The following is a 17,165-nucleotide window of genomic DNA, read 5'->3' on the forward strand; positions in this document are numbered from 1 at the left end:
ATCTGCTGAATTTGCAAATGGTTCCATAACTTCATTCCTTATTTCCTCTTTACTACTTAAGCTTTAACCCTTTCCTATACCAACTGTATGCGTGTGTGTGCGTGTATGTGTATGTTAGACCAGTTTAAGTGTTTATGTAGTATGTTAGACTAGTTTAAGTGTTTATGTAGTTAATAAAGCCTTACTTGTATCACACTTGACGTTGTTCATTGTTTGCTCATAACTGGAGTCACTTAATCATGCAGATTTATGCTACAAGCTCTTTGTAGAGTTGTACAGTAAGAAAGTTATTTCCCTTAACCAGGAAATTAACGTTCTTAGAATTGACAAGACAGTTGACCCTGAGAGGTCAAGTAAATATCTACAGCGGATCTAAATATTTATAATTAATTATAACTAGTTATGATTAATTATTCATATTTCCCCATGAGCTGCATAGAAGAATTCAGATGAGATCATTCATTGTGATATCAGTTGTAGCACCCACATTTTTGACAACAGAATTCGCCAATACATTTTTATTGCACTGTTTAGAATTTGTTGCTTTAGATTTAGAGTAACACCAATACTTTACATGTGCAGGACAAGATTTGCATTTGTCTGGAAGGGAAGAGTGATGTGATGAGGATGAGGAGGGTGATGTTGATGGCTCTGCAGAGGCTGATATCATCAGAGCTCTTTGCTGAGTGTTCAGCATTACATCATCGGGCCCTTCGGCAGCTCGACTTACAGCATAAGGAGCGCTTCGCAGGAGCCAGCTTCTGTAACACAGTCCGCTTTCAGGTAACATGAGAAAAAGTCCCAGTGTCCAAATATGAGTGGGTTCATGCAAAGGTGAGCTCTGCATTCCCAGCCTGGGAAGCTTTGTAATGTAAGTCACTCATCACCAGCAGTGTAAGAAGCCCGAATCCATTATTCACACGAACAAATCATCAGACACTCCAAGGATCTCCACTAAAGGCACTCTAAAGCGACTCAGTGCAAGAGTATATGGAAAAGATTTCCTCAGCTCAGAAGACAAATAATGTATTAAAGTAACTTATTTAGTGTTGAGTAAAAGCTCGATGCTTTTCTCAGTTCTTAAATAAAGCAGTAAGCTATGAAAGTCTTTGTAACATGAACACCCCAAATAACTTTTTAAAAGACAGCAGCAACAGCAATATGATCAATGTTTTTTTTTATTTTAAATAATTTATATTAATAATCAAAAATAAACTGTTCTTTCCAAAGGATATAGTTAATTTTGTTAAAAATTAACAAAAGTTTTTTTTGTTGTCTTTTTTTATACCTCAAATAGTTTTGTTTGAGAAACAAACGAAAAGAAACAAAAATATACAAAACTGTCTAAACAGGGGCCCGTTCTTCGTACGTCGCTTATTACATCTGAGATAAAATGTCACATTCAAGATGATATCATCGCGCTAATCATGATCTGGCTAATTCGGTTCTTCGAACGCACATGTTGTTGATGATTAGTATGGCTGGATTGAGTTATCTGAGATAATTGCGCGTTCATGGGTTGGTTTAAAAGGGGTTATATATCGATGCTCGAAACCACGATCAGCAATGCAGCGATTGGCTGGCGGCAAGACAGCAACGTAATGACATCATATAATTAAAAAAGACACCTGACGACAAATTTCTGGACTTTTATAAGGAAACAGCCAAGCGATCAAAACTACATAAATGTTATAATAGATAAATGAAATGTGGACTTTTTATTTCATTAAAATTTTTTTACATGATTCCCAATTATTTTTATTCATAATTTCTAATATTTGTACAGGCTTTACATTTTTATTTCAATGTAGTAATTAGCAATTAATTGAATTTTATATTTGAACAGATTTGTTAATATCTTGATTTCAGTGTTGTTCTTAGGCACAACAAAAAAATGTTTTGTTTTATTAGAAGTCATATAGTTAATTAGTCTGCCACATTAAAGCAGAATTCAACTGATGTGCAGTCCAAGGTGTGCATGCAGTATATTGGTTGGTTGTTTTACAGTGGCTTGTAATGGCTTATCCAATTTTAGAGATGCAACTTCTGTACTGTATATGCTTTACTATATATAAAACAAACAACACAAGAATCATAAGTGGCAGTGCAGTAGTTACATGGTTCCTGTTTATGTTTATGTTTGTGAGGCCAGTGTGTCCAGAGATGATTGGGTGACCATGGCTCATGAAGATAAATGGGGGGATGATGTAATTCCATGCGGCAGGAGTAGATGGGTGACATACTCAGCGATCTGCAGTTTGCTCTGGTTAGCCAGCACTGACATGATAATGATGACAAAAGCTTTACCAGTAAACCTCACTGGACCAGAGTTGCTCAGAGACTCTTTATTGTGCAGTGAAATTGAAAGATGAAGCATCTCTGTCACTGGCTGTTCGCATATCACCAGAGGACTATGACGACAACGACACTGTTGAGTCACACTGTTTGTCAATAATCAGTGCATCTGTCACAGTAATGCAAGCCTGGAAATCTCCAGCAGCTATGAGTGCCTAACACAATGTGTTTCCAATCTGTCAACTAGGACAAGGTTTTTTTCCCCCTATTTTTTGCAGAAATATTAAAGTCGTGATGAAACAAGTATTGACATCTTTTTTGAATTGAGATTATTGAATAAAAATGTAAGGCAGGGACTAGGTTCTATGCATCGATTGTTGAATGGATGTTGGGATGTGGGACTAAATGATTGGAGAAATCCTGAGAAGTGTATGTCACTAGAGAGAAGTTTGTTTTTGTCATAACCGGAAGATCAAATGATGACATTTTTATTAATTATTAATTGCAAGGTCAAAAAAATCAAATAAAACACATACATGGAAGAATTTTGTAATAAGGGTACAATAAGGGCAAAAATTATAATTATTTTTTTTTAAACACCAATTTTATTGGAATTAAAGGTAAAGATTAAATGTCTTGCTGGCTGATATAGCAATGGTCTTGACTTTATACTGACACCTATTGGTGTGGATGTAGCATAATTTTATTTCTGCCACCAACTTCATTTTAAAAATGTGCAGTTTCAGCTATTATTTAATATAGGGGTCACTGGGAAAAAAATGTACTTGGCTGGTCATGTAATCTCAACTAGTGGCCCCAAAAGTAATAGGAGGCACTTAAAGATGCTCAAATGTCATTGCATTAAAATAAAATAAATGACATTCGGGTTAATATTTGTTAAATAAAGTTAAAATTGCAAAATATTTCACAAAAGTTTGTTATAGATTTTGAATGAAAATTCAAACAAAATCAAAATTCAGAAGACAACAGTAGTATTTTGAGACTTCCTGTTTGTCAAAAGTCCATAATTAATGTTAAGAATTAGACTACCATTGATTAAATTATTTAACAATGTGATTTTATCTAAAGATTTTTTTTTGTTTTCTTTTTTTTTTTGTGGTTTAAGTTTTCAAACACTTTCTGAGTCCACAGTAAAATACGACATTTTAGTCTCTTTTTTGTCTAAATAAAGAATGAGATATACATTTTATTTGTTAATGTGTGTTTTATTATGTTGTGAAGAGCGATGCCAGGAGCAGCAGCTGGAAAAACACAGCCGACCAAGGGCTTAAAGAGCCACACTGTTAACCAAAACTCTCTTGCAAGCAGGCATGCAAATGCAGCCCTTAAGCAGATTTCTTACATTGTCCTTTGCACCATATAGAAATCCACACTGATGCAGATGCACATCCGCATGGGAGATGCTATAATGATCTCATGTGGTTTGACTGGCATGCCTTGTGTTGTTTGCCAAACAGAAGCAGCGCCTTGTCCTGCGCATGAAATCAGATCTCAGACATGAGGTCACGCTTTGAAATGATTGTTATTTTAAATTATTGTCCCTGGATTAGTAGGATACTCTTGTAATAAAGTAGCGGTGGTAGCGGACATATTTTAGGTATCAATTCTGCTTAAAAAGATGCAATCTAATCCTGTTTACATGAAATAAGCCTGCTCCCGAGCAGATTTAAGCTTAGGGACCTGTTGCTATGACTGCAACTCCGGGATGAGCTTCGAAGAACCAAACAATCCAAGATCATGCCAAATCATCAACAATCAAATCCAGCTAATGGAGTTAGCGACATACGAAGAACGGGCCCCAGGTCTTTAAAATTTAACATGTTTTGGAAAACAAAGCAAAAAATTTTCAACCCAAAACTTTTTTTGCAAGCACATCAAAGGGTTTTGTTTGAGAAATTTTACTTACGAAATGTACAAGATTGCTTAAACAGGTCTTTAAAAATTAAAATATTTTGGAAAACAAAGCAAAACATTTGCAGCACAAAACGTTTTTTGAAAGCACATGAAAGGGTTTTGTTTAAGAAACTTTACTTAAAAATGTTCAAGATTGTCTAAACAGATCTTTAAACATTAATATGCATTTGCAAAGCAAAACCCTTTTTAAAAAGTAAAAGCAAGCATACACCTTTCGTCTGCTGCATCATTGTGCGGAAAATGCCATTATACAATGAAAGAGGATTAAGAATGGAATGAAAAAAAAGAAAGGAATAGAAAACAGAGGGCTGAATTCACTAAACAGTTGCACCACTTTTATTGACAATATTTCGGTGCAAAACACTGCGTCTTATTCAATAACCACCCATCTAGTTTAACTAAGCATTAAATACTCTGAAATAGCACTGACTTGTATTTAAATTAAGTAATTGTCATTATTTTCAGTGTAAGCATGCCTCCTTTCTATGTAAATTAGGCTCATTATAATGGCCTTATTCTCAAAATATAAAATGCAGGTGGTAAATGTTTGTGTACATTTTCTATTGATCATGACAGCAGTAATTTATTAAATGACGTAGAACAATGTTATAACCAGGCATACATCCAGTTATGTGGTGTTATTTAGTATACATTCAATATTTTTTTTTATATTTTATTAAAGTATAACAGATTGTGGCAGTCTGCTGCTTCTCCACAACTTAGTGCTCAGATTCAGCCTGCAGGACTTGTATTAATTGCTTCATGCAAATGTTGCTCAGCCAGATTTTGTGTGTTTTTTCAACCCAATCTCACGAGAAAACATACAGTAACTATTTTGTTTTGATGAATTAGTGGCTTATTGGTATTAATTTATGAAATTTAATTTTTCCTAAAATGTGTAAGTTTGCACACAAAAGCAAGCATAACGGTCCACCATTAAAACTAACCACCATGGAGGCATAAGCAGAACACATCAAAACGTACATATGAGTTTGTATGAATTCACAACCTATTAACCAAATTGTAAAATAGCCATGCAAGTTTGTTGGTGGCTTTGCACCGTTACCTGGTTTGCATAGTTCTTTTAGTGATTATAATTCTAAAATTTGGAAGCTGGATTCTGGGCAACACAAAATATCTAATAATTGTTACTATTTCTCACTAGTGAAATGTAATATCTCCCAGTGCCTAATTTGCCTAACTTATTTTTTCACGAATGCAACTGCAACTTTTTTCTCATATATGTGTATATCTCATAGTATGTGTAATTTCTTATATTAAACATTGCACATTTTACAAATCTCAATAACCAGTTTAAGTTTTTAATTTTTTTATCTTAATTACATTTTTTTTACTCAACGGTAAACATTGTTTCCAAAGTAAACAACACAAACACTGCATGTAAATTAACAGTTCTATCAGGGCAGACTTTATTTTTAAGGAACTAAAAAATAACCTCACTGATTATCTCTTAAATGAATAGTTCACCCAGAAATGCAAATTTACTCACCCTTAAACCATCCCAGATTAGTTTGTTTCTTCATTTGAAGAAATATAGCATTACATCACCTATTTACCAATCCTCTGTAGTGAATGGATGCCATCAGAATGAGAGTTCAATCTGATAAAAAAAATCTTACTATAATCTACAAGTAATCCATGACTCCTGTCCATCAATTTATGTGAAGCAAAAATCTGCATGTTTGTAAGAAACAAATCCATCATTAAGTTGTTTTAACTTTAAACCATCACTTCTGGCCAAAATATGAGTCCACAATAAAGCTTCCTCCAGTGAGATAGTCCATCCCCTGTTGTCCTCTCACAGCAAAATCCACTGACATATTTGTTCAGAACTGTTTTGGACTGTTTTCGCTTGATAACTGTGCTTTATCTATGTTTATCTCCTGATTCAGAGGAAACAACTTTTTCACTGGAGAAAGCAATATTATGGATAGAGAGGACTCAATTTGAGCCGGTTTAGAGTTAAAATGCCTTAATGATGGATTTGTTTCTTACAAACACACAGGTTTTCTCTTTACAAGATGTTAATTGATGGACTGGCGTTTCCAGTGTGAATTACTTGTGGATTACTGTGATGTTTTTATCAGCTGTTTGGACTCCGACATTCTGACGGCACCCATTCACTGCAGAGGATCCATTGGTAAGTGATGTAATGCTAAATTTCTCCAAATCTAATAAATGCAACTATATCTTGGATGGCCTGAGGGTGAGTAAATTTTCAGCAAATTTTCAGCAAATTTTCTATTTGTTTGAGCTATGTCCTTTAAGGTGTCTTTAAAAAAAAAGAGTCCGTTTTCTTGTCCATGTCTTTAATCGATAAACCTAATGATAAAACCTCCTTACAGACGTGTGAACTTTGAGGTCCAGTGGAATGAGGCTTTTTCTTAGCTTGGTGACTTTGATGAAACCCTGTTAATTATTTGCTCCACATATTTGTTGTGATGAATGATGCACTTGCCCGTTCCTGACTTTGTTTTGATAACACGAGACACGTGAATGTCAGAGTGGAGGGCACAGCCTCAAGGTGAGTCTGTGGAAGTGCGGCAGTATCACAGACCCCATTCTACGAGAGAGACTGGAGCACCGAGCTCCTATCTGATGACATCATCGCCTGGTCTAGGTAGCCCAGCCAAGGACAAGGTCGATTCAATAGGCTGTCGTCTGTTGCTGTGGGAAGGACTCCGCCAATCCCATTTTTCCCTCAGCAGACCTCCCTTAATGTATACATCACTGATTCCATGAGTGATCTTTTTCTCAATGTCCATAGCACTCTCCGAAGGCAACATTATTCCGTCACTCAGAAAAAGCTGTGCTCCCGAGATTCTCTGAGTGTCTGGGTGTGTGTGCTGTTTATGTATTTCTAAACTCATGAGCAGGATTCAAAGTTACCCTTGAGTTGATATTGTGTGTTATTTGACCAGGCTGCCTGAGCCATCACAAACATTAATATACACTACCGTTCAAAAGTTTGGGGTCTGATTTTTAAAAAATGCTTTTAGAAGTATCTTATGCTCACCAAGACTGCATTCATTTGATGATAAATACAGTTGAAAAAAAAAAAACTATGCTGTTAAATGTTAGAGACATTTCTGCTTTAACTGTTGTATTTAATGTTATTTATTCCTGTGATGGCAAAGCTGAATTTTCAGCATCATTACTCCAGTCTTCAGTGTCACATAATCCTTCAGAAATCATTCTAATATGCTGACTTGGTGTTCAAGAAACATTTCGTATATTCTTACATTATCAATCACAAAACATGTGTGCTGCTTAACATTTGCGATCTGACCGCAGACTTTTGAATGACTTTTTTTTTTTTTTTACTCTATAGAACACAAAATGAACATTTTTGAAGAATATTTCCATTTAACTGCTGAGAAAACAAAAAAACAAAATCAAAAAACAAAACTTAAACCTTACTAAACTGGTTTGCTGGTCTTAGGTGGTCTTCAGACTGGTTTTAGAGGGGGTTTCGGCACTTTTCTGCTGGTCAAGGAAGAATATTTTCTTAAGCCAGCTAAGACCAGTAAACCAGCTTTCAGCAGTGTAGTTTTTTAAGTTCCTGAAAATGGTAAATTATTTAAGAAGTCTTTTAAATTGAAGTCTCATTTATGACTGTGTTCAGATTCGGAAATTCAGTGAATTTGATGCCAAAACAGCATTTATTCTCAGATATGTTGTAACCAAATGCTATGCTCCAGTCTGAATATGCGGGACAGAGAATCCCTAAATGATATATGAGGGGTGCAACACATGAAAACATTTTCCCTAAGTTATGAGCACAAAGCTATTTTACGGTACAGTCATATAGATGATTGTATGATGCTTTTATGTGTGTTTTGTCCTTTCTGGAGGACCCATTTAAATGTTTTTTTTTTACTTTCTTAAATTACTTTTTTAAGTTGTTTTTCGTGAGTAAACACGAGAATTTTCATTTTTGGGTGAACTATTTCTTTAAAATAAATCCAAATGCATGAAGGACCCAGAGAAGACACTACTTTTTTGTTTGTGTCCACAGTTGTCTGAACCTATTGTTGAGAAAAACAACCAATAGGTGTAAAACTGCTGACTCCACGGGCTTGCTCTGCGTCCAGTTCTTACCGCACATGCACAATGCATTAGGAGCTCATACAATAAATCCAGGACCATTTGGCTCGATCGACATCTGGAAAGGAGCTGGATATCCGTACCTGTCTTTGGATGTCTTTCTCTCAATATAAAAATCTCTAGGTACATTCAACCTATGAATGGACAAGGTGCTCTTGCTCAGAGGAATAACAAAAGATGAAGGGTTTAAAAGGTCAGAGGTGTGTGGTTTTCTTCTGTTAAAGCTACACAGGATGTGTCTAAGCTCTGTCAGTAAATGACAGCTGAAAGGTAGCATGCTGAAACAAAGGCCTGTCCTGACAGCACAGTTTGTGGATCAATGCTCGGACAGATTAAAAACACTGCGTTTCAGGAATACAGAGGACAACTGCAAAACACAAGAAGGAATGGTTGTAGAGTTGGGCACCATGACATGCTAACTGACCCATCCAGAGGGCATCTTTCATAACATCTTCCACTTCTCACTCCGACATCCCGTGTGCAGCCTCGGAGCCACTATTATAGGTAGACTCTGTTTCGAAGCATCTGTCTGCTTGACAAATGAAGCGAGATAACTGTCAATTAAGATGAAATTCCATCTGCGGAGCTGAACAAGCAAGACACATTCAGAACGGCTCCCATCATTGGACTGACCCCAGATCAGTTTCTGTTCAGTAATGAGATGATCTGCAAACTGTTCCAGACTCTGGCAATGCATCAACCAACCCGTATTTTAGAATAATGCCTCAGAAAACTCTGAAATGATTAATTGTAATTAATAAGAGTAGTGTTATGTTCCGTCTAATTGATCATATTTGCTTTATTCATCTCTCATCATCAACACGTAGCCAGCAGCAGCATTTTGTAGCAAACTGCTGAATCAGCATCCCTCTGTTTGTGCATCCTAACTCATTTCAATGACAGTAACAGACAGTTAATGTATTGGAACTTACTGGCTCTATTAAGCGATGAATGCTTCCTAGCTTAAATTATTGCTTGTTTGTTATTTTACGTTTTCATTTCAGATTTTTAGTCATAAAACAGAAGTGAATGCTTTATTTCCAAAGATCTTAATTGCATTTGAATCTGTAGTCAACATGATGGCAGACATTTTAAGTTAATAGAGAAATATAATATAAATGACAAATGACAAAACTGCTTATAAATCCAAGTTCAGCTCTGCTGTAAAAATGTTGCCTAAAAATTATTTTTAAACTTACATGCAAAAGAGTATTCCTATATTAATCTGATTTTTTGGTATATTTTCCGAATATGAATGCATCTCTGTTTTTAATAACCCAATCAATCAATCAATCAATCAATCAATCAATCAATCAATCAATCAATCAATCAATCAATCAATCAATCAATCAATCAATCAATCAATCAATCAATCAATCAATCAATCAATCAATCAATCAAAGTCTTTATTTTGACCAAAAGTGACAGTAAAGGCATTGTATAATACAATTAAAATATATTTTGTTAAAGTAAATCTGTCCTTTTGACTTTTCTGTCCATCAAAAACTCCTGACAAAAAATGTGGTTTTCAAAAAATTAAGCAGCACAACTGTTTTCCACATTGACAATAATAACAAGGTATCTTGAGCAGCAAATCAGTATTTTAGAATGATTTCTGAAGGATCATATGACATTGAAGCCTGGATTAATGGCTTCTGAAAATTCAGCTTTGCTATCACAGAAATAAATTACATTTATTTACATTACATATTAGTTAATTTAAATTGTAAACATATTCACAATATTATGTTTTTACTGTATTTTTGTTGAAACGAAATCTAACCATAATGAACATAAGAAGCTTTTCTAAAATATATTTTAAAAATCTTACCAACCCCAAACTTTTGAAAGTCTATGTGTGTTTCATATATTTTACTGATTAATTTATACCTTTATGCGAAACCAAATGTCTATAACCTTCGGATCCGGTTGACTTTATTTTTGACTGGCAGTAGTTCCTCAGGTGGTCCAACCAATAAATGTTAATGTTTCTGAACACGGCATATTCATCTTTACTCAAAAATTGCATACCATTAACAGCTGGTTCAGGGAAGGAAATATTATGGCCTGTAATTAAATTTGAAATGAAGTTATATTTCATCTGGTGTCATTAATAAAAAGGGGCTTTCTCAGATAAGAAATTTATTTCTGGCAATATAGGAAGAAAATTAAGATCTGCAGAATGTTGAAGAGGAGGGAAGAGCTTTGGAGCCGGTCCCTTGGATTGGTCTTCATTTACGATTTTAATAAAGTGTGAGGCTTTGAGGGTCTCCACTTTGGACTAAATATAATCAACGCTGCCTTAGAACAAGCTTACGAAATTATAAGACTTCCCATTCTTCTCTGTAAGCCTTTGCTGTATTGCTACATTCAAGATGAAAATGATTAAATCCTCCTGACTGTTTTAATGTTCAGCGCTGTGGATGTGCACTGATTGCCTATCTGAACCTCATGCACTTTTGAGCCACTCTGAAAAGTGTGTGATCTCCAGATTGAGGGCAGCAGCCAGTTTGTCCGGTGATGGTTAAGAACACCGTAATGAAAATGTGCTCTTGCCCAGAATCATGGCCCTGAAAGCTGATGTGGACTTTGATGGAGATCCTTCCTCTGGGCCTAATGAAAAGCAGAGATGGCTCTGTCTCGTACAGGATTACAATTAGTCCTCCAGACTGCTAGCAAATCTGTACTTGCTGCAAGAAAAAATAGGATAAATAAATACCTTTTCAATGTGACATGGATAAAATGCCACCATAGTCACCTGACCTTAACTTTGATCGGTTATTTTCTGGGTAACCAGATTTCCCTGATTTTATTAAAAGGTCATTTTGCACCTTGAGGCCTCCAGCTTTACTGGGGGGATCAATGATTTAATCATGTTAGCGGTGAGCCTATTGGCTTGAAAGTCTTTTGTGATATTCTCTTACTGTTTTAATGAGTTTTGCTTGAGATTAAACCACATGGGAATGGGAAGGATTATCCAAATGTTCTTACAGAGAAAAAAAAAATCTAGTTTTAGGAACCGTTTTTAATTTCTTAGATTCTTTGCACTTCTGAAACTTCAGACCCAGGCTTATTGGAAAATGTTGCGAGATATCCGCAAAATGATGTTATGTTGTTTCTCGCACGTTTTTCAACACTATTGGTGCCGATTACAATCAGTTTAAAAGGCCAATCTGAATGAAAATGCTCCATGTAAACACCTCAATCGGAATAAAAATGCCAAAACCGATTGAAATTTCAGTCGGGTTGAGAGGGGTGGGATAAACCTTTTCTAATCCATTCGATAGGACATGTAAACACTTGATCGGAGTGAAAACCAAAAGTGGAACATTTTGCACATGTGCAGTGATGTAGAAATGGTGTAATGATGCACAGAACGAGCCAATGTTGTTTTTGTCGTGTCGATCTAAAATTCTCTTTCCACTCATTGTCTGTGAAGTGGTGTAGGATATCGTTGTGCTTTGAACTTTGCTTTGATCTCTCATCTGCAGACGTTTTGTTTCGGGTGCGGGAATGGTCGTTTTTACTACTTGATGAATATAAGCATCATTGCACAAAGCTTCATGTGCTTATCGTCTCCTAATTAGGACCCAAAATAGATAAATATTAAGTCTGCTTTTTTAAAACAAATAAAAGGAGGATGGTTAGTATGCAAAAACAGCAGGGAACTCTGTATATTTGTGCAGTGTGCCCATGTCAAAATATTAAATCTTATTTGAAGCTTGTGACATAAACGCGCACATCAACCCAATCAGTACTTTATTGCACGCTCATGTAAACACTATATTCAGATTCATCAGTTTGAATGATTTCATTCCGAACAAAAATAGAACAAAACGTGTCCATGTAAACATGGCTACTGTCAAAGTAAAATGTCCAATGAGTGGGCCTAAAAAGCATTCTGTTCGAAAAAGATCTGAATATGACAAGATTGTATTACATTGGTTTTACTGTACGTATTGTGGCAGTTCAGGAATGAAATGAAAAACACATTGAGTGGAAAACACATTTGTTGAAGCAACCATGCCATTACAGCTTGCTTCTACAAGTCTTTGAGCTCTTTAAGTGTTGTAACTTGTTTTTTTTTTACAGAACTGGTACTTGTACTAAGTGCAGTGCTGTACCAGGTGAGCTACCGAGCCATACATATGTGATGAAAATGACAAAATAACACTATCTAGTATTGTGCAAGATACTACACAAAAATAAGTCTTTGTTATTCGATAATGTGCCCCTGTAATCATAATTTGTGTGAAAAGGAATAAAAACTGTTGTTTTTTTATTGCCGCTTGTGTTCATTTCAGCTGGAAACTGCAGTGAATTGCATAGCTACGTTTTGCAAAAATGTAGGTAGTGGCACATTTTTCCAACTTCATGCCTGGCACTGAGATAACAACAAAAACAACTAGGGTAGTTATTACTCTGTGGTTTTTAAGAGCCTAGCTCATTCCAGATGTTTGAACTGTGCTAGCGAATTCGCAAAAGTTGTGTGTGTGTTTATATGTACGTGTTTATAGAGGTGCAATAAACATTGTGCTAATTACTGTCCACCTGGTAGTCGTCCGATGTCTGATGATTGTACTAGTCAGTATATTGTACTAGTCAGTGTTGGGAAGGTTACTTTGGAAATGTAATAGGTTACAGATTACAAGTACGCCTGTCACGATAACAACTTTTTGTTGTGCGATATATTGCCCAAGAAATAATATTATTGTCATTTTAAAGACCATTTTATGCCACTGAATATATAATCATGATGTAACAGCAAAATAATGCAAGAAGGCCTTCACACTTCCAAATGACAACAATCTTTTAATTTTAAAGAATATTTAGATCATGGAAATTAAGTATCAAAATATTAGATACCTTTAAAAACTTGAATAAATAGTAAATAAACATTTTCTACATAATAAACAAGAACTTGTATGGAGATTTTTCCATCTACAGATTTTTCCCTGACCTTCTTTTTTCTGTAAATTAAGGGTGCACACTATTGCTGAAAAACACAATCACTACTTAGTAGTCAGATGTCCGTATGCACAAAGGCACAGATCCCTAAACAAGGCCATATCTGCAGATGAAACTTTTTTTGTAGAAGAATTTAAAAAATTTGAACTAGCACCTCATGACTACACCACGTTATGTACGAGAAGCTGCAAAAGACACAGGCGCAAGTGGAATGTAAAAAACACGGTGACATTAAGTAAGTAAATATAATGGGCGATATATTGCGTCACCAAAAATTACTGAAGTCATGTACATATATTGCGCTATAAGTCGATATATTGATTATTGCGACAGGCCTAACCCAACCCTGTCCAGTAAAAGCATATGGCCCAATTGGCCTCAATGACATCAGCCTTCTCAATCGAGGGTGAGTAAACATTTGCATATAAATGTATCTTAGCAGTGTGTGGACACAACCAGCAGCTGTAGCGACAATGCCTGGCAATACAGGTGTTTTGTAGTTTTGTGATGTAGAAGAACATAAGAATCTTAATTTTCTCCCAACATCAGAGCCACTGAGGACGCAGTGCATTAGTTTTGTTTTTAATGGTAATGCGCCACTGAATACACCTAAATTCGTTTGTCTGCGCAAATAATTTTACTCCAGACGGCTTTCTGAACGAGGGACAATTCAAGGCAGGTTTTGTTAAAAAGTTAAAACTCAAGCATAGATCAGTACCCATTGTTCGTGATCCAGCTGCTAGGAAATAAAAGAGTTATCGAATAAGCATGTTCTAAACTGAAACTTATTTTAGAGCAGTCACTGCAATTTATGAAATAAATCAATTAAATATGTATGTGGGTGTGTGTGTGAAAAAAGCAGATGTAACCCCCTTTTTAATCCTTAACATTTTCATAAGTAACTGAAATTTAATTACACATTTTTTCTCAGTAACTGTAACTGATTACAATTACTTTTATTTTGCAATTAAATTACGTAATTATGTTACATGTAACTAGTTACTCCCCAACACTGGTACTATTTTAGCAGTGGTTTGTCAGTGTAATTAATCACTTGTTGGCTTACCTGAGAACTGATTTCTTCAGAGAATCCCTAAGAGCTCCAGTTGAGGTGTTTTGGATGGAGAAAGACATTTTAATGGAATAAACCAGTTTGATCTCTCAAGTCTGTAATTAAGCTTCTCTCACCAAGTCAAACTGTAGGGACAGTGACACATCCCCATCTTCTAATAGCTTGAGTGAAGCACCTGCACCTCCAAAAACAACACGGATGCCCTTGCAGATGCACAAAGAGGTCGTAGACTGGAGTTCAGCCATCCGTCCTTCCAGAAGCTCCTGCTCTCAACCATCCTCCATTTTTCTTCATAACAAGGCCTCTGTTGGCTGAGGGGCGACTGGGACATGGCAATGGCCAGCGTGTATGTGGCTGCTCTATCACCTGAGAAAGACCTTGTGAGCGGACACTCTTGAGGAACTAGTAAATAAACACATTAAAGTGTACTGAGGACACAGCTGCAGCCATAAAGCGAGAAGCATCTCTCGCATGATCCCTCACTATAATGGCCTTCTGAAGGACCTGGGAGGTTAATTATGGATTTAAGACTTGCACCCAAATACTTTGGCAGAGATTCTCCCCATCCGCCACACTTGCCGCAGCAACCATTCAGCCTCTTCAATTATGTGCCTGTGGATGGAAGGAGGCATTTACTCACACATGAATTCTATGAATACCAATGGCTGTGCTTTGCAAAACTCAATTAGAGCCAACGATGGCTTCGTAATCTGACGCGTACTGCTGTTAACACACATTTGCTTTTAAATCGAGTTGATTTCACCTCAGCAGTTTGGAGGTTTGGTCTTGCTTCATTATAATAAAAGTGTCCAATTCTGAAGAGTAATTTTCAACCAATATAATTGTTTTGTTTGAGAGGAAGCGATGGTGGATATGTTTTCTGGAAACCGAGACTCCCTCTGCTGCTATTCTCTATATAACATTGTCTTGTTTTTTTTATGCTTACCACGTTTCCTCAATATATTTTCTTATGGTGCCCTCCGGCTCTAGAAGGAAAGCTTGTATGAGCTCACCTGCTGTCTATGAGTGTGGCTACCATCTGACTCAGGCCTGACTGACTGACTAACTGGCTGGACACCATGTTTTCAGTGAGGTTAACTGGAATTAAAGGGATAGTTCACTCAAAACTGAAAATTCTGTCTTCATTTACTCACACTCATGTCATTGCAAACATGTGGTTTCTGTCAGTTTCTGACTTCTGTTGAACAGAAAATAATATTTTGAAGAATAAACTAGAATAAAGAAGAAACTCATATAAGTTTGGAACACCTTGAGGTTGACTAAACGATGACAGAATTTTCAGTTTTGGGTGAACTATCCCTTTAATATAAGGTGCAATTTTAACACCTCTTTTTAAATTAAAGATTTTAAGTAAAGACTTTTACAAAAAAACTGCACAACTTTTATTTTTGAGATGATGGAATATTCGCTGGAAAAAACATGCATATAATGAGGTCATGTGACAATGTGGCATACTAATATTTGGAACCGTTATTGTTATTAGCATGTACTTTTTTGCGTAATATTTTGTGTGATAATAAAAAATAGTAGGTGGCAAGTGTATACCATACAGTATGTATTATATCATAATTTCATTCCAAATATGACCATAAATTTGAAATTTACAAACAATGAATTTCTGAACATTTCACTTCTTTTGATAATCCAAAAGATTCACCTTCATTTTTGTTTCCATATATAGCTACATGTAACCTGCATTTCGACCTGTTTTATCAAAATCAAGTTTAAATAATTTTTATGTAAAAAAATATGTATTTGTTGTTCAACATGAAATATTTTCTCTAAGCTGAGATGCCATTAATTTATTCCCTATGACTCGCCCTTCGGCTGCCATAATGACACATGCCATTAATTGTAAGTGAATAGAAAGGAGAAGACAGGGAAGGCAAGCTGTGCCAATCTAATTACACTGCTTTCTTTTTTGCTCCACTTGGTTTCAAAATAAACTATTGATATCAGTTATTAGATTAAGCGAACTGCTTGGTGACTTCGCACAGCTGTAGGCAGTGTACATATGGATATCCTATTGATCTGATTTGCATAAGTTTTCTATTAGTTCACAGAGTGCACTCAGCATATTGAACAACAGACCTTAGAGTAATGCAGATATGTATGGAATACTTGCAACTGACCTACCACCTCCTGATATTGACTAGATTTGATGGGTTGCATTGAAAACAAAAAGTTGGCTTTTGGTTGAATAAATGGCATCATTTACTCAGCTATTTTATTTTATTTTATTATTTGTTATGAGGGTGAATAAATTGTATCATTTACTCAGCTATTTTTTTTTATGAGGGTGAATAAATGATGTCGTATACGCAGCTATTTTTATTTTTATTTTATTTCTGTTTTGCAATGACATGAGGGTGAATAAATGTCATTTACTCAGTTATTTTATTTTTTGTTCTATTTAATTTGTTGTCGTATTTATTAATGCTTTTCAATTACTTGAGGGTGAGTAAATGTTGTCATTTATTCAGCTTTTTAATTTTCTTGTTTGTTTTATTTTTATTTAAGTTTGCGATAACGTGAGGATGAATAAATAATGACAGAATTTGAGTGTAACTATTCCTTTGTCACAGGACACAGTGAGAGTTGTTAAAAAATAATGTTATGTTTTAACATTTGTGAAGCGTTATGTCATTCATGAATGAACAACTCATGCACAAATGATCAATGCATGTGTTGTGATGCAGCTGCCACACACACACACACAGACACACACACACACACACACACACAC

Source organism: Sinocyclocheilus anshuiensis, unplaced genomic scaffold, assembly GCF_001515605.1.
Source record: "Sinocyclocheilus anshuiensis isolate Anshui unplaced genomic scaffold, SAMN03320099.WGS_v1.1 scaffold936, whole genome shotgun sequence".
In the NCBI taxonomy this organism is placed as follows: domain Eukaryota; kingdom Metazoa; phylum Chordata; class Actinopteri; order Cypriniformes; family Cyprinidae; genus Sinocyclocheilus; species Sinocyclocheilus anshuiensis.